The 23,055-nt window shown below is 46.4% G+C and overlaps 18 non-coding genes across 18 annotated transcripts; all 18 read right to left on the bottom strand.

The window, feature by feature from the left end:
- Positions 1-2,506: 2,506 nt before the first annotated feature.
- Positions 2,507-2,578, bottom strand: Trnat-agu. The gene has a single exon. It is a non-coding gene; the product is annotated as a tRNA-Thr (tRNA).
- Positions 2,579-2,916: 338 nt separating this feature from the next.
- Trnak-cuu lies at positions 2,917-2,989 on the bottom strand. Its single transcript has one exon. It is a non-coding gene; the product is annotated as a tRNA-Lys (tRNA).
- Positions 2,990-15,360: 12,371 nt separating this feature from the next.
- On the bottom strand, positions 15,361-15,433 carry Trnak-cuu. The gene has a single exon. It is a non-coding gene; the product is annotated as a tRNA-Lys (tRNA).
- A 452-nt stretch (positions 15,434-15,885) lies between these two features.
- On the bottom strand, positions 15,886-15,958 carry Trnar-ucg. The gene has a single exon. It is a non-coding gene; the product is annotated as a tRNA-Arg (tRNA).
- Positions 15,959-16,461: 503 nt separating this feature from the next.
- Positions 16,462-16,533, bottom strand: Trnat-agu. The gene has a single exon. It is a non-coding gene; the product is annotated as a tRNA-Thr (tRNA).
- A 338-nt stretch (positions 16,534-16,871) lies between these two features.
- Trnak-cuu lies at positions 16,872-16,944 on the bottom strand. The gene has a single exon. It is a non-coding gene; the product is annotated as a tRNA-Lys (tRNA).
- A 452-nt stretch (positions 16,945-17,396) lies between these two features.
- Positions 17,397-17,469, bottom strand: Trnar-ucg. Its single transcript has one exon. It is a non-coding gene; the product is annotated as a tRNA-Arg (tRNA).
- Positions 17,470-17,972: 503 nt separating this feature from the next.
- Trnat-agu lies at positions 17,973-18,044 on the bottom strand. Its single transcript has one exon. It is a non-coding gene; the product is annotated as a tRNA-Thr (tRNA).
- Positions 18,045-18,382: 338 nt separating this feature from the next.
- On the bottom strand, positions 18,383-18,455 carry Trnak-cuu. The gene has a single exon. It is a non-coding gene; the product is annotated as a tRNA-Lys (tRNA).
- Positions 18,456-18,907: 452 nt separating this feature from the next.
- On the bottom strand, positions 18,908-18,980 carry Trnar-ucg. Its single transcript has one exon. It is a non-coding gene; the product is annotated as a tRNA-Arg (tRNA).
- Positions 18,981-19,477: 497 nt separating this feature from the next.
- Positions 19,478-19,549, bottom strand: Trnat-agu. The gene has a single exon. It is a non-coding gene; the product is annotated as a tRNA-Thr (tRNA).
- A 338-nt stretch (positions 19,550-19,887) lies between these two features.
- Positions 19,888-19,960, bottom strand: Trnak-cuu. The gene has a single exon. It is a non-coding gene; the product is annotated as a tRNA-Lys (tRNA).
- A 452-nt stretch (positions 19,961-20,412) lies between these two features.
- Trnar-ucg lies at positions 20,413-20,485 on the bottom strand. The gene has a single exon. It is a non-coding gene; the product is annotated as a tRNA-Arg (tRNA).
- A 503-nt stretch (positions 20,486-20,988) lies between these two features.
- Trnat-agu lies at positions 20,989-21,060 on the bottom strand. The gene has a single exon. It is a non-coding gene; the product is annotated as a tRNA-Thr (tRNA).
- A 338-nt stretch (positions 21,061-21,398) lies between these two features.
- Positions 21,399-21,471, bottom strand: Trnak-cuu. Its single transcript has one exon. It is a non-coding gene; the product is annotated as a tRNA-Lys (tRNA).
- Positions 21,472-21,923: 452 nt separating this feature from the next.
- On the bottom strand, positions 21,924-21,996 carry Trnar-ucg. Its single transcript has one exon. It is a non-coding gene; the product is annotated as a tRNA-Arg (tRNA).
- A 500-nt stretch (positions 21,997-22,496) lies between these two features.
- Trnat-agu lies at positions 22,497-22,568 on the bottom strand. The gene has a single exon. It is a non-coding gene; the product is annotated as a tRNA-Thr (tRNA).
- A 338-nt stretch (positions 22,569-22,906) lies between these two features.
- Trnak-cuu lies at positions 22,907-22,979 on the bottom strand. Its single transcript has one exon. It is a non-coding gene; the product is annotated as a tRNA-Lys (tRNA).
- Positions 22,980-23,055: the final 76 nt, after the last annotated feature.

Genomic DNA, 23,055 nt, shown 5'->3' with positions numbered 1-23,055 from the left:
AAACATTGACCACTGCACTGACAGCAGGTTCATTGACAATCTCACTGGAATACAGTCGTTGGAAATGTTGGTGAATTTCACTAATAATGGCCGCTTGAGTAGAGAGTAATTCCCCATTATCTCTTTCCAAAACATCAATGAAAGCCCGGCGGCGGCGTGATAAATGCTTGAATAAATGGTACATAGATGTCATTTCGTCGGCTAAAACAGATTTAGGTTTGGATTTAACTTTCAGACCTTCCAATTGTTGACGCTTCAAGCTGACAAGTTTAGCCTTGACACGTTGAATTGACGGAAAGTTAGTGTTGGTCGCAGTGGATGAATCATACAGTTGTCGCAACACAGTGTAGTAAAACTCAAAGGTTTTCTTGCAGGCGCGTGCTTTCTGAGCACTATAATAACTGAGACTTTTTCGAAGCTTTGGTTTGGCAACAGTGGTCCACCACATCGCTTTAGTCGGATAAAAAGTGATGGAACGCAAACAAGTTTCCCACACATGTCTGATAACGTCAAATAATTCAGCGTCCGCCAGATGCGATATGTTTAACATCCACGGGGAACGAAATAATTTGGTAGGCTGTCGATTTAAGTGAACTGTTGCCGCAACAGCGCAATGGTCGGTAAAACTAGCCGGGATTACGTCAACCGCTAGGAGTCGGTCACTGATGCAGTCCGATAGATAAATTCTATCCAGACGGCTGCATGAAGTAACGGTGAAAAAAGTGAATTTAACTAAAGTAGGATACTTCAGTTCCCAAGCATCTTTCAGCTTAATATTCTTAACGAGCTCGTGCAGTTCTTTACAGTAGTTAAAATTAGGGGACTGATCGTTTTTACGTAGAACACAGTTAAAGTCACCTCCTATTATCAGGTTTTGAGGACTTCCCCGCAACAGATACGTAACATCCTCCTTATAAAAACGTGACCGTTCGAATTTGTTGCTGTTGCCTGACGGGGCATATAAGTTAACAAGGGTGACATCAAAAATTTTACAGCCCACTCCTCGACCGGAATCTAAAAACTCGATCTCCCCAACTGGAATACCTTCCCGTATTAAAAGTGCGGTACCTGTACTTTCCTCAGGAGCAACGTTTGATATGGTTTTAAAACCAGAGATGAAGAGATTCAAAACAGTAACTTCCTGTAACAACACAATATCTGCGTCAGATTCGTATAGAAACTGCTGTAGGGCCGCAATTTTGAGATCAGATCGAATCTTATTTATGTTCAGGGAGACGAATTTGTACGCTTGTGCCATTAGTACAGTGAGGTACGGAAAGGGTCACTAAACAACACTGGTCGCATTACAAGGGCATAGAAACTTCGGAATGGTCTGCATTGTCGGGAGGATCACGAACAGTCACTTGGGTGTCGTTGGGTTTGTTTTTCTTCCGTACTGCATTGACGTTCGGTTGAACTTTGGTCCTACTACGTGTTCTGCTAGGGAACACATCGACAGACGGAGGTGTGGGAGGGTCCTGAGTGACTTCGCAGTCCATAACGTGATGTGACGCCTCAGCCATCTGATCTGCAGAAAGATCTGACGCAGTAGGTGGACAAGGTTGTTTGTTGTCTCTAGCACGAACTTCGTGTTTGTTTGTAGACGGACTTTGACTTCCTTCAGTTTGTACACAAATACTGCCTTCCCCGTTATGCTTATCGGGAGCACGCGCTTGTTGTGATTCGTCCTGTGGTGACGTCGCGACTTCAGGCGGCGTGCTCGGCTGTTGTGATGCCAAAGCTGCCTGTACGTCACTCGGAATGACGTCAATAGCCGCAACGTCGACAGCTGCGTGCGACGGTTCAGAAAAACTTGAGTTAGTAACCGTAACCGGCATCTCTTTCGGGACATCATGTTCTAATTCCTGGAGATCCTCGTCCGGACTATCATCATCACACGTTCGTCGCCGTTTGTGGCTCAGCAGCTGCACGTCAGATTTGGAAGCAGCCGGATCTGTAACCGGTTTTGAAGGAAAGGGTGGAAAGTCGTTTCATTAGGCCACACGGTCACTGGCCGCCAAGTATTCCTTACATTCGTGTCATCTCGAAACGCTCATACCGCTGAGGAATTGTGTTTTCGTTCTACACAGCCGCTGCCTCTTGCTGCTTCCCACCCATTCGTTACATTCAAGCCTTTACGAGACCGACCAAGTAGAGATTGGGAATCAAGACCACACACTTTGTGCATTCGAAATCGAAGGCAGGGCGTCCCTCGCCGCATTTGCTACGATGGCGATTTGCTACTTCTGCAGAAGCGGCGGCGTCGACGACGACGACGACGCTCGCGAGAGGCTCTGTGATATTTGAAAAACACATGTAAAAAATATAAATCAGACTGCCGCCTCCCACCCTACGCTGTACCGCTTTGGAAAATGCTTTATCTGCGACATTCGCCTCAATCACATCTGAGAGTAATTCTAAATAAAACACCTGTTGCTAATTGTTCGTCGTTCCAGATACTGCTTGCTATACGGCCACGACGCGCAACTGATTTCGAAAATTCGTTTGCTTCCTGTGAGGATCGAACTCACGACCCCTGGTTTACTAGACCAGTGCTCTGCCACTGAGCTAAAGAGGCGCGGCCTAGCGGTAGTTTTGCGTACTTCGTGCTTACGCTCGTCTGGATCATCAGGCTTAAGCTGACAACACTTCATATTACCGACTAATATTTGCAGCTATGGCGCACCATTACTGCTTGGCTACACATCTCACACGTAACCGATGTGCTCTCCAACCAACACCACTTACATTTCAGAACATGTCTTTGACACATGTCTACGAAATCACCTTCACCTTCAGATACACTTTCCTTGCGACTGATGGAGACGTAGGCAAAGTTTTAAGTTGCTATTTCCATTACGTCACATTGATCAGAGAAACGGTAATTTACATCTGCAACGGAACAAAATTACGTTCCGCCCAGCGTGGGGCTCGAACCCACGACCCTGAGATTAAGAGTCTCATGCTCTACCGACTGAGCTAGCCGGGCTGCGTCGGTGACTACGTCTCGGGTCGCACGACACGCAGTCCTCGTTTGGGTGGGGTGGTCCCATACAGAATCTCTCCATGCTGCCTAATGTTTTCCTAGCGTCACACACGTCACGTACTTCAGTTTTATTTCATAATCATTTCTGAGGGGTACAGGAATTGCATGAAAACCTGCAGCGCTAGTGGTGTCAAAATTAACACACATATTTGATTTGACTCAGAAGCCGAACGGGTTACTTTCCGACGCTGTCTTAGATGCGCAAATGCCAGCCGAAACTCGCGGTGACGGCACTCAGCCGACCATTTCGCTAAATAACACCGTTCTGGCTGTGTGTGTATCAAGCTCAAGTGCATCTCCAAGCAGGAAATGGACAACAGCAACATTCAGACGATTTCGTACTGCTCAATAGCTACACTAAAACGGTGTGTTTCTTTTGCAGACTTGGAAAAACACGACCGTGACAGGATTCGAACCTGCAATCTTCGGATCCGAAGTCCGACGCCTTATCCATTTTTTTTTTTTTTTTTTTTTTTGTTTTTGTTATTTTCTTCTTTTTTTTTTTTTTTTTTTTTTGTTTTTTTTTTTCAATTTCTTCGTGATTACAAGGAGCTCATTGCTTCTTCTTTTTGGAATATAAGTGCCAACGAAAATTAGAAATCTTTCTCAAAACCAAGACGAGAGGAAAAAAAAAAAAGAGATGTCTCTTCCCTCAAAAAACAAATAATGAGGAATAAGAAAGAAAAGAAAACTTCAGGTTCTGCAAGCGCCATAGGCGAAATGATAACGAAATATTATTCACTGTTGTCTTGTACCTGGGAACTTCACCATGGAAATGGTGACAGGAATCGCGGATTTACTTTAGAATCACCCAATTCCCTGTTTCTCAAACAGGATTGTTAACATATTGCCAAAATCCCTCTTAATGTGTGGGAACTGGTTTCTTCGCCAATATGCCGTTGCCATATAAGCAGTAAAGGCAGTAATATTGTCTTCTCCGTGTTGCGTTATGACGTAATTGACAAAATGTCCCAGCATCCACATAACAGTATTGTTTTTCGTTTTGGGGTAAAACCGTGTATCAGGCCACAGGAGGATATCAGTTGTATAAAGACTTTCAGTGCTACGTGTGAGCAGCGCCAATCGTTTCCGCACCCAATGCCAGTTGAACTGATGTCCACAGCAAGTAAACCTGTGCCTCAGAGTGTCTACTAATCCACATTTGAGGCAGTTGTCAGTAGCACTTAAGCCAATGCGGTTGAGTTTTTCGTTGGTTGGAATAAGATTGTGGACAACTATATACCAGGCGGAAAGCACATCGGAAGAATGAATTTTGAGAGTAATATTGGTCCACACTGCCGTCCAGACGATTCTTGGGTAGTGCATTTCAATTGTATTTGGAGCTTCGTACTTCTGCCACTGAGCAATTAAGAACACTGTCGTGAGACAAGGACTTGTGGAAACACTGTCACCTAAGTAACTCATTTCGAGGTAATAAACACCGACATGTTGCAATTGAAAATTTAGTTTCCCGATGTCAATTGGCGGTTTCATACATTTAGGGCGAACAATGCGAAACAGCTTCGATGTGATAGTATGGGGCATCGTGGTAATTATCACAGTTGTTCGTTTTATATAGAGTGCTGTCGCCTTTCGACGGATATCATTGAGTTGCAGGCCCCCAGCTTGCACTGACTTAGACAGTGTGGTATAGGTTAACTTAAAAATATGACCGAGCCACACAAACCTACTGGACAAACGCATGATCTTATGGGCTTGCATTTTGGGAAGAGGGAACACCTGAGCGACATAATAAGCTTTACAGAGTATGTATGTATTCAAAATCCTGATCTTCTGGAGGATATTTGTCGATCGCCAGGTGTTTTCCACTATAGCTCCCTGTATTCGATTGGCAGTAAGTTTCCAGTTTTTAGCTGCCATACGTAAAGGACACCTATCGATGATGATACCCAGAGCAACATGTTGTTCGACGATCTGTGCCCACGGTATAGCAAGAGATTCGAAGCCCCGTAAGCTTAGAACCTTACATGTACCCTCACTGAGTTTCGCTCCAGACGCAGTGCTGTAAGTATCAATCTCAGCCCGCAATTGGGCCACTTCAGACTCATGACGTAGGATAACAGCAACATCATCGGCGTAAGCCCTCACAGTAAGATTGCTCCCTAAGACAGAAAGGCCAGTTAATGTGATACACAATCTCTTCAGAAATGGCTCGAGCGACAAAACAAAGAGCGACATCGACAACGGACTGCCTTGCGGTACACCTCGTCGTATACCAACAGCTTGTGTCAGCTGACCGTTAACGGTGATCCTAGCAGTAATGCCTGTTATCATATGCCGAATGACTGCCACAGCTCGTTCTTCGAGTCCAATTCGATGCAGGATGCGTTCGAAATAGTGATGACTAACGCGGTCAAAAGCTTTGCAAAAGTCAAGAAAAAGGAAAGCACATTTGATGTTGGTTACGGCCGCTACTGAAATAACGTCTCTGTACTCCGCAACCGGAGTCATAATGGATCTCCCTGGAAGGCAAGACTGGTGTGAATGAATAACTTTCCCAAGGATGGGGGTCAGTCTGCTATTAATCGCTCGGGCAATCGTTTTATAATCAAAGTTCAACAATGTGATTGGACGGAGATTATCAACTCGCTTGTGACCAGTTCTCTTCGGGACTAAAACAATTCTACCCACCTTGAATTCGGCAGGAAGAGGACCACCACTCATGACTTCATTAACAATTTCAGTAAAAGTACCACCAAGGACATTCCAGAATTTGATATAAAATTCCTTGGGCAAACCATCAGGACCAGGCGATTTAAAGGAAGGCGACTCAGAGATCAAGGCTAAAACTTCCTCGGGAGTGAAATCCGATAAAAAGTCGACATTGTCAGCAGGAGTAATCGCCCTATCAAAAACATTGACCACTGCACTGACAGCAGGTTCATTGACAATTTCACTGGAATACAGTCGTTGGAAATGTTGGTGAATTTCACTAATAATGGCCGCTTGAGTAGAGAGTAATTCCCCATTATCTCTTTCCAAAACATCAATGAAAGCCCGGCGGCGACGTGATAAATGCTTGAATAAATGGTACATAGATGTCATTTCGTCGGCTAAAACAGATTTAGGTTTGGATTTAACTTTCAGACCTTCCAATTGTTGACGCTTCAAGCTGACAAGTTTAGCCTTGACACGTTGAATTGACGGAAAGTTAGTGTTGGTCGCAGTGGATGAATCATACAGTTGTCGCAGCACAGTGTAGTAAAACTCAAAGGTCCTCTTGAAGGCGCGTGCTTTCTGAGCACTATAATAAATGAGACTTTTTCGAAGCTTTGGTTTGGCAACAGTGGTCCACCACATCGCTTTAGTCGGATAAAAAGTGATGGAACGCAAACAAGTTTCCCACACATGCCAGATAACGTCAAATAACTCAGCGTCCGCCAGATGCGATATGTTTAACATCCACGGGGAACGAAATAATTTGGTAGGCTGTCGATTTAAGTGAACCGTTGCCGTAAAAGCGCAATGGTCGGTAAAACTAGCCGGGATTACGTCAACCGCTAGGAGTCTGTCACTGATACAGTCCGATAGATAAATCCTATCCAGACGGCTGCATGAAGTAACGGTGAAAAAAGTGAATTTAACTAAAGTAGGATACTTCAGTTCCCAAGCATCTTTCAGCTTAATATTCTTAACGAGCTCGTGCAGTTCTTTACAGTAATTAAAATTAGGGGACTGATCGTTTTTACGTAGAACACAGTTGAAGTCACCTCCTATTATCAGGTTTTGAGGACTGCTCCTCAACAGATATGTAACATCCTCCTTATAAAAACGTGACCGTTCGAATTTGTTGCTGTTGCCTGATGGGGCATATAAATTAACAAGGGTTACATCAAAAATTTTACAGCTCACTCCTCGACCGGAATCTAAAAACTCGATCTCCCCAACTGGAATACCTTCCCGTAATAAAAGTGCGGTACCTGTACTTTCCTCAGGAGCAACGTTTGATATGGTTTTAAAACCAGAGATGAAGAGATTTAAAACAGCAACTTCCTGCAACAACACAATATCAGCGTCAGATTCGTATAGAAACTGCTGTAGGGCCGCAATTTTGAGATCAGATCGAATCTTATTTATGTTCAGGGAGACGAATTTGTACGCTTGTGCCATTATTACAGTGAGGTACGTAAAGGGTCACTAAACAACACTGGTCGCATTACAATGTCAGAGAAACTTCGGAATGGGCTGCATTGTCGGGAGGATCATGAACAGTCACTTGTGTGTCGTTGGGTTTGTTTTTCTTCCGTACTGCGTTGACGTTCGGTTGAACTTTGGTCCTACTACGTGCTCTGCTAGGGAACACATCGGCAGACGGAGGTGTGGGAGGGTCCTGAGTGACTTCGCAATCCATAACGTGATGTGACGCCTCAGCCATCTGATCTGCAGAAAGAACTGACTCAGAAGGTGGACAAGTTTGTTTGTTGTCACTAGCACGAACTTCGTGTTTGTTGGTAGACGGACTTTGACTTCCTTCAGTTTGTACACAAGTACTGCCTTCCTCGTTATGCTTATCGGAAGCACGCGCTTGTTGTGAGTCGGCCTGTGGTGACGTCGCGACTTCAGGCGGCGTGCTCGGCTGTTGTGGTGCCAAAGCTGCCTGTACGTCACTCGGAATGACGTCAATAGCCGCAGCGTCGACAGCTGCGTGCGACGGTTCAGAAAAACTTGAGTCAGTAACCGTAACCGGCATCTCTTTTGGGACGTCGAGTTCTAATTCCTGGAGAGCCTCGTCCGGACTATCATCATCACACGTTCTTCGCCGTTTGTGGCTCAGCAGCTGCACGTCAGATTTGGAGGAAGGCGTATCTGTAACCGGTTTTGAAGGAAAGGGTGGAAAGTCGACAACAGGCAAACCAGGCTCCGGGGGCAATATTTCACTATCACGAGGGCGTTCGATGTCCGTGATTGGTGCCGCCCTAACAAGATCGGCCAATGTCAACTTTTTACGCTGTTCCAAAGTATTTTTGAGAACAAATACACGTTTAGGGCAGTTCGTACGCAAGTGGCCAGTTTCATTACAAATAAAGCATGTGCCTGGTTGCCCACTGTACGTGACATGAACTTTATACCCACAAACAATAAGATGGGAGGGGATATCTTGCTTGACGTGCATTTCGACTGACCGGACGCCACTAAAACACTGTAACCGATGTTGACTAGACCAACGTTCGTTACGGATTTGCTTGACCTCCCCATACTTCGTCAAAATCTCACGTAAATAACAGTTTTCAACTTCCGGCGGCAGGTTGTACACACGGACATTTTTGTATTCTACATCAGCATTGGATATGAGAACAGTACTCACCGAGGCGTCACGATGACGGAACTCAGCTCGGCTACCATGTTTCAACAAAATCCTCTCCAGTAACACGGGGTTTAACAACTTGACGAAGAAACAGTAGAGATCTGTGTCGTAATAGGCAGTATGAACCTGGTCAGACGTAATACCAATGACATCCACTATGAAATCGTGAACTTCCATGGAACTCGGTTGAACATGACGTGTAGACTTGTCAAATTCGAAACACAGAGTACATTTCCTTGGGAACAACCTGGACGACATATCCACTTATTAAACGGTCGAGACCGCTAACACAAAACGTCACAAAACACTAAAAGTGAACTGACGGAAGCACAATACAGCAAATCTAGCAAACAACGTAAACAAAGAAAGTAGTCACGGCTTGCACACGCTATTGCGGAGCGAAGGCACAACACGTGCGACCTGCACGGCGTCGCAAGCGGAACTGTCCATTAGGCCACACGGTCACTGGCCGCCAAGTATTCCTTACATTCGTGTCATCTCGAAACGCTCATACCGCTGAGGAATTGTGTTTTCGTTCTACACAGCCGCTGCCTCTTGCTGCTTCCCACCCATTCGTTACATTCAAGCCTTTACGAGACCGACCAAGTAGAGATTGGGAATCAAGACCACACAGTTTGTGCATTCGAAATCGAAGGCAGGGCGTCCCTCGCCGCATTTGCTACGATGGCGATTTGCTACTTCTGCAGAAGCGGCGGCGTCGACGACGACGACGCTCGCGAGAGGCTCTGTGATATTTGAAAAACACATGTAAAAAATATAAATCAGACTGCCGCCTCCCACCCTACGCTGTACCGCTTTGGAAAATGCTTTATCTGCGACATTCGCCTCAATCACATCTGAGAGTAATTCTAAATAAAACACCTGTTGCTAATTGTTCGTCGTTCCAGATACTGCTTGCTATACGGCCACGACGCGCAACTGATTTCGAAAATTCGTTTGCTTCCTGTGAGGATCGAACTCACGACCCCTGGTTTACTAGACCAGTGCTCTGCCACTTTTTTTTTTTTTTTTTTTTTTTTTAGTCCTCTGGGCCGGATTTGAACCAGCGACCTATGGATAACTGTGAATCCTCCACTACAGTCCACCGCTCTACCAACTTTTTTTTTTTTTTTTTTTTTTTTAGAAAATAATTTTTGGCAGGGCTCGTCCGGGATTTGAACCCGGGACCTCCTGCACCCAAAGCAGGAATCATACCCCTTTTTTTTTTTTTTTTTTTTTTTAAACCACTTTTTTTTTTCTTTTTTTTCTCGCGTTAACCACTTTTTTTGTTTTTGTGTTAAACCATTTTAATGACCCAGTGCAGCTCGGTGGAGGCGCGTTGGGCAGGGGTCGAATCCCGAGGCCTGGCCATGACGTCTCCTCCTCCCTGCACTGAAGCACAGTGGCACCAATACGTAGTAATTGTCCTTGGTTCGGAGTCTCATGATACTGATACGTGGACACGGGGCTTATTTATGCGTTGTCGATCCAAACAGGTAAAAGCTTGGCAGGAAGGCAAAATAACTAAGAGCTAGCGAGAATGTCTCCCCTCTCACGAAGTGAGATCACTATCCCCCTATACCGATGCCATTAATGCAACTGGCGCAGGAGCGAGCAATAGAAGTGGAAACTTAACCAATCCCCTGCTTTTCGAAAACAATACTGAGCATATTCGCAAAGTCCCTCTTAAGATGTGGGAAAGATTGTTGCGTCCAGTACTCATGAAGCATGTAACCAGTAAACGAAATAAAATCGGAAATACCATCACCATCAACCACTGCAAAAATGTAACGGCCAAGAAGCCACATAATGGTGTTGTTCTTTGTCCGGGGATAAAAAACCGTGTCCGGCCAGCGGAGAATATCAGTTGTAAAAGCTGATTCCGAGCTTCTGGTGAGTAACGCCAATTGTCGGCGCAGCCAGTACCACATGCGAAGACGGTCAGTGCAGGTAAATCGGTGTGGGAGCGTATCAACACAACCACACGTTTGACAAAGCGGAGTGACACATAAACCTATGCGATGAAGTCGTTCGTTCGTAGGAATCAGCTGATTAACTACCTTATACCATAGGGAGGCAACAGGTGCTGAATGAACGGGTAAGCTGATATTCGTCCATATGTTACGCCAATTAAAGCGGGAATATTGCAAAACAACCGGGTTGGATGAAGAAGACCTGTGCCATTTGTCAAGCAGTGTTCGCGTAGTAAAAACAGGACTACGTTGTAAGTGGAGATCGAGATAACTAATCTCAATGTAGAAGTCCCGAACATGCCGTAGCTTCGCATTTAGAGGCCCTACGTTAATAGGCGGTGACAAGCTCGCAGGACGAACGACATGGAATAATCGCGAAGTAACAGTCGGGGACTCAGAAAATAAAAGATGGAGGGTGCGCTTAACATAAAGGGCAGCAGCCTTGACACGGACATCGGTGAACGACAAGCCGCCCTCAAGTCGCGGCTTCGTAAGAACATCACAACGTAATTTAAAAATGTGCCCCCGCCAAATATATCTGTTAATAAGCTGGACCATTTTTGCACCCTGCATTCGGGGAAGCGGAAACAACTGAGCAACGTAATACACTTTACATAAGACATAAGTGTCTAATACACGCTGTTTTTGCAGTATCGGTATCGAACGCCATGAGTGTTCGAATAAAACACCTTGAAGCTTGGAAATGGCCACTTGCCAATTTTTCGCAGCCATACGAAGAGGACACCGTTCAAGATAGATACCTAAATGTGTATGATGTTCAACAGCCGTAACCCACGGAACAACCACGTGTTCAAAGCCCCGCAAATTCAGGAGTTTGCATTTACGGGGGTTGATACGAGAACCTGAGGCAGCAGAAAATTTATCTAGTTCCATTTTCAACAGCGGCACTTCTGCGGTGGAACGAAGCAAAACAACCAAATCATCAGCATAAGCTGTTGCTGACAGGGTAACCCCAGAGATCGTAAGACCACGAAGTGTCGAGTTGAGACGTGTGAGGAGGGGTTGAAGGGAGAGAGCATAAAGGGTCATGGATAAAGGGCTACCTTGCGGGACGCCACGTTTAATATCAATGACCTTCGTCAGCTGTCCATTAATGTCAATCTTAGCAGAAATGCCAGTCGTCATATTCTTAAGAACCAGCAGTGCCTTTTGATTAAAACCGAGTCGGCGCAGCAGAAGCTCTAAAAACGAATGGGACACACGATCAAAAGCCTTACTAAAATCAACAAATAAAAGCGCACAGGAAATATTGGTAACAGCGACAATCGACACAATGTCACGATACCCCGCCAGAGGCGTCAAGATGGAGCGCCCCGGAAAGCAGCTTTGACAAGGAGTTATCACAGGTGTAAGCAAGAGGGATAGACGTGCATTAACAGCCCTAGCAGCCGTCTTATAATCAAAATTTAAAAGGGTTAAAGGACGAAAGTCACTAGCTGACTTCAAACCAGCAGATTTCGGTATCAGGACAACCGTACCTCTCTTGAAATCGGCTGGAATTGTGCCACCATTCAAAATTTCATTTACTATATCCGTAAAAACAGGCCCTATAATAGTCCAAAAGCGAACAAAAAACTCCTTAGGAAGGCCATCCGGACCAGGAGATTTGTGAGATGGTGAACATGCAATGAAAGCTGAAATTTCGTCTGCAGTAAAAGGAGCTAAAAATTCCATATTATGGTCCTCTGTTAAAACTGATGGGATAGCAGTTAAAATCTCGTCAACATCAAGCGGATCAGAATCAGCCACAGCATATAAGGTCTCATAGTAGCAGGTAAGTTCATGGGTTATTTGATTCTGTAAGGTAAGCCGGCGACCATCAGCTGCCATAAGGCCGTCAATCAATACACGTCGACGGTTCTTGTGGTGACGAAACAGATGGTACATGGAAGTCATTTCATGTGCTAAGGTGGACGGCGGTTTAGATTTAATCTTCAATCCTTCCATCTGAAGCCGTTTAATACTAAGGAGCTTGGCTTTAATTTTCCGAACCTCAGAAAGGTGGGCACATGTCATTCGAGAAGTATCATAAAGTTCGCGAAGCACCGAATAATAATACTCAAAAGTCAGTTTCAGATCTCGCGCTCTATTATAACTGTAGGACATTAAAGTGCGACGTAGTTTTGGCTTCGCACAGTGGATCCACCAGTGAAGCTTAGACGGATAGTATCGCAGAGAACGTAAACACATGTCCCACGCCGTCTGTATTAGAGGTTCGATGTCAGGGTCATCGAGCAAGGAGACATTCAATTTCCACAGCGGCCGATAAAGTTTAAGAGGCTGACGCTCCAAATTAATTATAACCGCAAGGGCACAATGATCCGTAAAACTGGCTGGAATAACATCTACATTTAAAACAGAAACACTAAGGGGATCAGAAATATACAGTCGGTCCAGTCGACTACTTGACGTGGCAGTAAAAAATGTAAATTTAACTAAAGTGGGGTGTTTAACCTCCCACGCATCGCGTAGTCGTAGTTGACGTACAAGAGAATGTAGCTCGAAACAATAATTAAAATGAGGGGATTGGTCCTTAGCTTGTAATACACAATTAAAATCACCCCCCAATATCAAAGTCGCAGGATTTTTGCGTAAAAGATAAATCAGATCCTCTTTATAAAAACGAGACCTTTCCTGCCGTTTGCTGGAACCTGAGGGGGCGTAAATATTAACCAAGGTTGTGTCAAATAACCGACAACCAATACCCCTTCCCGAGTCTAAGAGCTCAATTTCGGTAACGGGGATACCGTCACGAATTAGTAAGGCAGTACCTGTGGAAAACTCAGGCGCAAAATTTATAATAGTGCGAAAGCCAGGAACAAACAGGTGTGCAACGGAGACTTCCTGCAGAAAAACAACATCAGCTGCAGAGTCAGAAATGAACTGCTGCAGAGACGCTAACTTGAGAGCAGATTGAATGCTATTTATATTTAAGGTAATAAACGTGTACGCCTGCAACATCAACCAAAAAAGGGAAAGTGAACCCTAATTACACCACATTAGAAGCAACTACATCCAGATCATCAACATCAGACATGGCAGAGGGTGATTGCCCGGAATCAACGGAATCAGAGTCATCCTTTGCATGCTTGTGTTTTTTCCGCACCGCGTGAAGATTGGGGGGCACTTTCACCCGACGGCGTATCTGATGCACACCAGATTCAAGAGCAGGTGGAGTGGGGGGTTCGAGATCAGGCACATCAACCAAGGCATCCGAAGGATTAGCAGGACGAGAGGAATCAGAAGAAGGAGCAAGCAAGGGGAAAACTGCATCAGGAACATCGGCACCGGCATCAGAAGGTGTAGGTATTGGAAGTGTAGGAGGTGGAGAGATAGGTGTGGAATCCGCTGAAGCGGAGCGCGCAGTTCTAGAAGCGATTTTCCGACAAACAGCTGTCTGCACCGAAGTGTCGTCAACATGTTGTGATGCCTGTGTCGGGACGGATGTCAACACCACCTCGACCGAACGTTGGGGCTCTTGCGCCGACGGCGTGGCAGCAAGTTTGACGTCAGCAGGCAAAGCAGGAGACACAGCGGGAACAGAATCCAAAACAAGCATGGGAGATTCCGGAATTCTCTCGTCAGATTCGCAAACCGGCTGCGAAACAGCAGCTTCGTCATCAGTGCTACCGGTATCACTAGCACGACGGCGTTTGTTATTGGAAACAGACGGGATCGGTATAGAAGCAGCCGATACATCTGGGCGAGTGGGTAACGGGGGAAAACCTGCATCAGAGGAAGGTGTCACCCGTTGTGAAGAATCTACTGCAGGAGGCTGACACGAGACAGTGGAGGAAGCTGCTGGCACAAGATCGGCAACCGTTAATTTGCGGCGTTGTGCTAGCCCATTTTTAAGCACAAACACCCGCTTAGGGCAGTTAGCACGAACATGACCATTTTCATTACATAGAAAACACGTACCAACTTGCCCCTCATAAGTAAGATGAACACGATAACCACATACAACCAGATGGGACGGTATATTCGACTTAATATGCATTTCAACCGACCTGATACCATTATAACATTGCAGCTTATGTTGTGCAGACCAACGTTCATTTCGAATTGACCGAACGGTACCATAACCAAGCAAAGCTTCCTTGAGATAACTGCTTTCAACTTCAGGGGGTAAATTATAAACCCGAACTGTGGTATACGTAATTTCCGCATTTGAAACAGTAACACTGCTAACAGAACCATCTCTATGACGGAACGACACTTGCTCACCATGTTTAAGTAAAATCTTATCTAGCAAAACCGGGTTCAACAATTTCACAAAAAAGCAGTAAAGTTCTGTGTCAAAATACGCCGTATGTACCTGGTCCGATGTAATGCCAATCGTATCCACAATCCATTCGTGAATTTCCAACGAAGTTGGTTGAACATTCCTGGTGGCCTTGTTAAACTGAAAACTGAGAGTACACTTCCGCGGAAACAACCGGGAAGCCATAACACTTAATTAATGCGGCAAAAGCCGCTATACAACACAAGACACAACACAAACACTAAGGCGACGAAACAACGAAGAAAAGAAGACAAAGAAACGTCACACACAGAAAGTAAATAGTCACAACCCGAGGGAAACGGCGGATCGAATACACAGCACGTGCGATCGCTGTCGCGTCTCAAGCGGAACTGCCACTGAGCTAAAGAGGCGCGGCCTAGCGGTAGTTTTGCGTACTTCGTGCTTACGCTCGTCTGGATCATCAGGCTTAAGCTGACAACACTTCATATTACCGACTAATATTTGCAGCTATGGCGCACCATTACTGCTTGGCTACACATCTCACACGTAACCGATGTGCTCTCCAACCAACACCACTTACATTTCAGAACATGTCTTTGACACATGTCTACGAAATCACCTTCACCTTCAGATACACTTTCCTTGCGACTGATGGAGACGTAGGCAAAGTTTTAAGTTGCTATTTCCATTACGTCACATTGATCAGAGAAACGGTAATTTACATCTGCAACGGAACAAAATTACGTTCCGCCCAGCGTGGGGCTCGAACCCACGACCCTGAGATTAAGAGTCTCATGCTCTACCGACTGAGCTAGCCGGGCTGCGTCGGTGACTACGTGTCGGGTCGCACGACACGCAGTCCTCGTTTGGGTGGGGTGGTCCCATACAGAATCTCTCCATGCTGCCTAATGTTTTCCTAGCGTCACACACGTCACGTACTTCAGTTTTATTTCATAATCATTTCTGAGGGGTACAGGAATTGCATGAAAACCTGCAGCGCTAGTGGTGTCAAAATTAACACACATATTTGATTTGACTCAGAAGCCGAACGGGTTACTTTCCGACGCTGTCTTAGATGCGCAAATGCCAGCCGAAACTCGCGGTGACGGCACTCAGCCGACCATTTCGCTAGATAACACCGTTCTGGCTGTGTGTGTATCAAGCTCAAGTGCATCTCCAAGCAGGAAATGGACAACAGCAACATTCAGACGATTTCGTACTGCTCAATAGCTACACTAAAACGGTGTGTTTCTTTTGCAGACTTGGAAAAACACGACCGTGACAGGATTCGAACCTGCAATCTTCGGATCCGAAGTCCGACGCCTTATCCATTAGGCCACACGGTCACTGGCCGCCAAGTATTCCTTACATTCGTGTCATCTCGAAACGCTCATACCGCTGAGGAATTGTGTTTTCGTTCTACACAGCCGCTGCCTCTTGCTGCTTCCAACCCATTCGTTACATTCAAGCCTTTACGAGACCGACCAAGTAGAGATTGGGAATCAAGACCACACACTTTGTGCATTCGAAATCGAAGGCAGGGCGTCCCTCGCCGCATTTGCTACGATGGCGATTTGCTACTTCTGCAGAAGCGGCGGCGTCGACGACGACGACGACGACGACGCTCGCGAGAGGCTCTGTGATATTTGAAAAACACATGTAAAAAATATAAATCAGACTGCCGCCTCCCACCCTACGCTGTACCGCTTTGGAAAATGCTTTATCTGCGACATTCGCCTCAATCACATCTGAGAGTAATTCTAAATAAAACACCTGTTGCTAATTGTTCGTCGTTCCAGATACTGCTTGCTATACGGCCACGACGCGCAACTGATTTCGAAAATTCGTTTGCTTCCTGTGAGGATCGAACTCACGACCCCTGGTTTACTAGACCAGTGCTCTGCCACTGAGCTAAAGAGGCGCGGCCTAGCGGTAGTTTTGCGTACTTCGTGCTTACGCTCGTCTGGATCATCAGGCTTAAGCTGACAACACTTCATATTACCGACTAATATTTGCAGCTATGGCGCACCATTACTGCTTGGCTACACATCTCACACGTAACCGATGTGCTCTCCAACCAACACCACTTACATTTCAGAACATGTCTTTGACACATGTCTACGAAATCACCTTCACCTTCAGATACACTTTCCTTGCGACTGATGGAGACGTAGGCAAAGTTTTAAGTTGCTATTTCCATTACGTCACATTGATCAGAGAAACGGTAATTTACATCTGCAACGGAACAAAATTACGTTCCGCCCAGCGTGGGGCTCGAACCCACAACCCTGAGATTAAGAGTCTCATGCTCTACCGACTGAGCTAGCCGGGCTGCGTCGGTGACTACGTGTCGGGTCGCACGACACGCAGTCCTCGTTTGGGTGGGGTGGTCCCATACAGAATCTCTCCATGCTGCCTAATGTTTTCCTAGCGTCACACACGTCACGTACTTCAGTTTTATTTCATAATCATTTCTGAGGGGTACAGGAATTGCATGAAAACCTGCAGCGCTAGTGGTGTCAAAATTAACACACATATTTGATTTGACTCAGAAGCCGAACGGGTTACTTTCCGACGCTGTCTTAGATGCGCAAATGCCAGCCGAAACTCGCGGTGACGGCTCTCAGCCGACCATTTCGCTAGATAACACCGTTCTGGCTGTGTGTGTATCAAGCTCAAGTGCATCTCCAAGCAGGAAATGGACAACAGCAACATTCAGACGATTTCGTACTGCTCAATAGCTACACTAAAACGGTGTGTTTCTTTTGCAGACTTGGAAAAACACGACCGTGACAGGATTCGAACCTGCAATCTTCGGATCCGAAGTCCGACGCCTTATCCATTAGGCCACACGGTCACTGGCCGCCAAGTATTCCTTACATTCGTGTCATCACGAAACGCTCATACCGCTGAGGAATTGTGTTTTCGTTCTACACAGCCGCTGCCTCTTGCTGCTTCCCACCCATTCGTTACATTCAAGCCTTTACGAGACCGACCAAGTAGAGATTGGGAATCAAGACCACACACTTTGTGCATTCGAAATCGAAGGCAGGGCGTCCCTCGCCGCATTTGCTACGATGGCGATTTGCTACTTCTGCAGAAGCGGCGGCGTCGACGACGACGACGACGACGACGCTCGCGAGAGGCTCTGTGATATTTGAAAAACACATGTAAAAAATATAAATCAGACTGCCGCCTCCCACCCTACGCTGTACCGCTTTGGAAAATGCTTTATCTGCGACATTCGCCTCAATCACATCTGAGAGTAATTCTAAATAAAACACCTGTTGCTAATTGTTCGTCGTTCCAGATACTGCTTGCTATACGGCCACGACGCGCAACTGATTTCGAAAATTCGTTTGCTTCCTGTGAGGATCGAACTCACGACCCCTGGTTTACTAGACCAGTGCTCTGCCACTGAGCTAAAGAGGCGCGGCCTAGCGGTAGTTTTGCGTACTTCGTGCTTACGCTCGTCTGGATCATCAGGCTTAAGCTGACAACACTTCATATTACCGACTAATATTTGCAGCTATGGCGCACCATTACTGCTTGGCTACACATCTCACACGTAACCGATGTGCTCTCCAACCAACACCACTTACATTTCAGAACATGTCTTTGACACATGTCTACGAAATCACCTTCACCTTCAGATACACTTTCCTTGCGACTGATGGAGACGTAGGCAAAGTTTTAAGTTGCTATTTCCATTACGTCACATTGATCAGAGAAACGGTAATTTACATCTGCAACGGAACAAAATTACGTTCCGCCCAGCGTGGGGCTCGAACCCACAACCCTGAGATTAAGAGTCTCATGCTCTACCGACTGAGCTAGCCGGGCTGCGTCGGTGACTACGTGTCGGGTCGCACGACACGCAGTCCTCGTTTGGGTGGGGTGGTCCCATACAGAATCTCTCCATGCTGCCTAATGTTTTCCTAGCGTCACACACGTCACGTACTTCAGTTTTATTTCATAATCATTTCTGAGGGGTACAGGAATTGCATGAAAACCTGCAGCGCTAGTGGTGTCAAAATTAACACACATATTTGATTTGACTCAGAAGCCGAACGGGTTACTTTCCGACGCTGTCTTAGATGCGCAAATGCCAGCCGAAACTCGCGGTGACGGCTCTCAGCCGACCATTTCGCTAGATAACACCGTTCTGGCTGTGTGTGTATCAAGCTCAAGTGCATCTCCAAGCAGGAAATGGACAACAGCAACATTCAGACGATTTCGTACTGCTCAATAGCTACACTAAAACGGTGTGTTTCTTTTGCAGACTTGGAAAAACACGACCGTGACAGGATTCGAACCTGCAATCTTCGGATCCGAAGTCCGACGCCTTATCCATTAGGCCACACGGTCACTGGCCGCCAAGTATTCCTTACATTCGTGTCATCACGAAACGCTCATACCGCTGAGGAATTGTGTTTTCGTTCTACACAGCCGCTGCCTCTTGCTGCTTCCCACCCATTCGTTACATTCAAGCCTTTACGAGACCGACCAAGTAGAGATTGGGAATCAAGACCACACACTTTGTGCATTCGAAATCGAAGGCAGGGCGTCCCTCGCCGCATTTGCTACGATGGCGATTTGCTACTTCTGCAGAAGCGGCGGCGTCGACGACGACGACGACGCTCGCGAGAGGCTCTGTGATATTTGAAAAACACATGTAAAAAATATAAATCAGACTGCCGCCTCCCACCCTACGCTGTACCGCTTTGGAAAATGCTTTATCTGCGACATTCGCCTCAATCACATCTGAGAGTAATTCTAAATAAAACACCTGTTGCTAATTGTTCGTCGTTCCAGATACTGCTTGCTATACGGCCACGACGCGCAACTGATTTCGAAAATTCGTTTGCTTCCTGTGAGGATCGAACTCACGACCCCTGGTTTACTAGACCAGTGCTCTGCCACTGAGCTAAAGAGGCGCGGCCTAGCGGTAGTTTTGCGTACTTCGTGCTTACGCTCGTCTGGATCATCAGGCTTAAGCTGACAACACTTCATATTACCGACTAATATTTGCAGCTATGGCGCACCATTACTGCTTGGCTACACATCTCACACGTAACCGATGTGCTCTCCAACCAACACCACTTACATTTCAGAACATGTCTTTGACACATGTCTACGAAATCACCTTCACCTTCAGATACACTTTCCTTGCGACTGATGGAGACGTAGGCAAAGTTTTAAGTTGCTATTTCCATTACGTCACATTGATCAGAGAAACGGTAATTTACATCTGCAACGGAACAAAATTACGTTCCGCCCAGCGTGGGGCTCGAACCCACGACCCTGAGATTAAGAGTCTCATGCTCTACCGACTGAGCTAGCCGGGCTGCGTCGGTGACTACGTGTCGGGTCGCACGACACGCAGTCCTCGTTTGGGTGGGGTGGTCCCATACAGAATCTCTCCATGCTGCCTAATGTTTTCCTAGCGTCACACACGTCACGTACTTCAGTTTTATTTCATAATCATTTCTGAGGGGTACAGGAATTGCATGAAAACCTGCAGCGCTAGTGGTGTCAAAATTAACACACATATTTGATTTGACTCAGAAGCCGAACGGGTTACTTTCCGACGCTGTCTTAGATGCGCAAATGCCAGCCGAAACTCGCGGTGACGGCACTCAGCCGACCATTTCGCTAGATAACACCGTTCTGGCTGTGTGTGTATCAAGCTCAAGTGCATCTCCAAGCAGGAAATGGACAACAGCAACATTCAGACGATTTCGTACTGCTCAATAGCTACACTAAAACGGTGTGTTTCTTTTGCAGACTTGGAAAAACACGACCGTGACAGGATTCGAACCTGCAATCTTCGGATCCGAAGTCCGACGCCTTATCCATTAGGCCACACGGTCACTGGCCGCCAAGTATTCCTTACATTCGTGTCATCACGAAACGCTCATACCGCTGAGGAATTGTGTTTTCGTTCTACACAGCCGCTGCCTCTTGCTGCTTCCCACCCATTCGTTACATTCAAGCCTTTACGAGACCGACCAAGTAGAGATTGGGAATCAAGACCACACACTTTGTGCATTCGAAATCGAAGGCAGGGCGTCCCTCGCCGCATTTGCTACGATGGCGATTTGCTACTTCTGCAGAAGCGGCGGCGTCGACGACGACGACGACGACGACGCTCGCGAGAGGCTCTGTGATATTTGAAAAACACATGTAAAAAATATAAATCAGACTGCCGCCTCCCACCCTACGCTGTACCGCTTTGGAAAATGCTTTATCTGCGACATTCGCCTCAATCACATCTGAGAGTAATTCTAAATAAAACACCTGTTGCTAATTGTTCGTCGTTCCAGATACTGCTTGCTATACGGCCACGACGCGCAACTGATTTCGAAAATTCGTTTGCTTCCTGTGAGGATCGAACTCACGACCCCTGGTTTACTAGACCAGTGCTCTGCCACTGAGCTAAAGAGGCGCGGCCTAGCGGTAGTTTTGCGTACTTCGTGCTTACGCTCGTCTGGATCATCAGGCTTAAGCTGACAACACTTCATATTACCGACTAATATTTGCAGCTATGGCGCACCATTAGTGCTTGGCTACACATCTCACACGTAACCGATGTGCTCTCCAACCAACACCACTTACATTTCAGAACATGTCTTTGACACATGTCTACGAAATCACCTTCACCTTCAGATACACTTTCCTTGCGACTGATGGAGACGTAGGCAAAGTTTTAAGTTGCTATTTCCATTACGTCACATTGATCAGAGAAACGGTAATTTACATCTGCAACGGAACAAAATTACGTTCCGCCCAGCGTGGGGCTCGAACCCACAACCCTGAGATTAAGAGTCTCATGCTCTACCGACTGAGCTAGCCGGGCTGCGTCGGTGACTACGTGTCGGGTCGCACGACACGCAGTCCTCGTTTGGGTGGGGTGGTCCCATACAGAATCTCTCCATGCTGCCTAATGTTTTCCTAGCGTCACACACGTCACGTACTTCAGTTTTATTTCATAATCATTTCTGAGGGGTACAGGAATTGCATGAAAACCTGCAGCGCTAGTGGTGTCAAAATTAACACACATATTTGATTTGACTCAGAAGCCGAACGGGTTACTTTCCGACGCTGTCTTAGATGCGCAAATGCCAGCCGAAACTCGCGGTGACGGCTCTCAGCCGACCATTTCGCTAGATAACACCGTTCTGGCTGTGTGTGTATCAAGCTCAAGTGCATCTCCAAGCAGGAAATGGACAACAGCAACATTCAGACGATTTCGTACTGCTCAATAGCTACACTAAAACGGTGTGTTTCTTTTGCAGACTTGGAAAAACACGACCGTGACAGGATTCGAACCTGCAATCTTCGGATCCGAAGTCCGACGCCTTATCCATTAGGCCACACGGTCACTGGCCGCCAAGTATTCCTTACATTCGTGTCATCTCGAAACGCTCATACCGCTGAGGAATTGTGTTTTCGTTCTACACAGCCGCTGCCTCTTGCTGCTTCCCACCCATTCGTTACATTCAAGCCTTTACGAGACCGACCAAGTAGAGATTGGGAATCAAGACCACACACTTTGTGCATTCGAAATCGAAGGCAGGGCGTCCCTCGCCGCATTTGCTACGATGGCGATTTGCTACTTCTGCAGAAGCGGCGGCGTCGACGACGACGACGACGACGCTCGCGAGAGGCTCTGTGATATTTGAAAAACACATGTAAAAAATATAAATCAGACTGCCGCCTCCCACCCTACGCTGTACCGCTTTGGAAAATGCTTTATCTGCGACATTCGCCTCAATCACATCTGAGAGTAATTCTAAATAAAACACCTGTTGCTAATTGTTCGTCGTTCCAGATACTGCTTGCTATACGGCCACGACGCGCAACTGATTTCGAAAATTCGTTTGCTTCCTGTGAGGATCGAACTCACGACCCCTGGTTTACTAGACCAGTGCTCTGCCACTGAGCTAAAGAGGCGCGGCCTAGCGGTAGTTTTGCGTACTTCGTGCTTACGCTCGTCTGGATCATCAGGCTTAAGCTGACAACACTTCATATTACCGACTAATATTTGCAGCTATGGCGCACCATTACTGCTTGGCTACACATCTCACACGTAACCGATGTGCTCTCCAACCAACACCACTTACATTTCAGAACATGTCTTTGACACATGTCTACGAAATCACCTTCACCTTCAGATACACTTTCCTTGCGACTGATGGAGACGTAGGCAAAGTTTTAAGTTGCTATTTCCATTACGTCACATTGATCAGAGAAACGGTAATTTACATCTGCAACGGAACAAAATTACGTTCCGCCCAGCGTGGGGCTCGAACCCACAACCCTGAGATTAAGAGTCTCATGCTCTACCGACTGAGCTAGCCGGGCTGCGTCGGTGACTACGTGTCGGGTCGCACGACACGCAGTCCTCGTTTGGGTGGGGTGGTCCCATACAGAATCTCTC

This window comes from Schistocerca piceifrons, chromosome 7 (genome assembly GCF_021461385.2).
Source record: "Schistocerca piceifrons isolate TAMUIC-IGC-003096 chromosome 7, iqSchPice1.1, whole genome shotgun sequence".
Lineage (NCBI taxonomy): Eukaryota > Metazoa > Arthropoda > Insecta > Orthoptera > Acrididae > Schistocerca > Schistocerca piceifrons.
The sequence above is the reverse complement of the archived record's forward strand: the minus strand, read 5'-3'. Positions and strand labels throughout refer to the sequence as shown.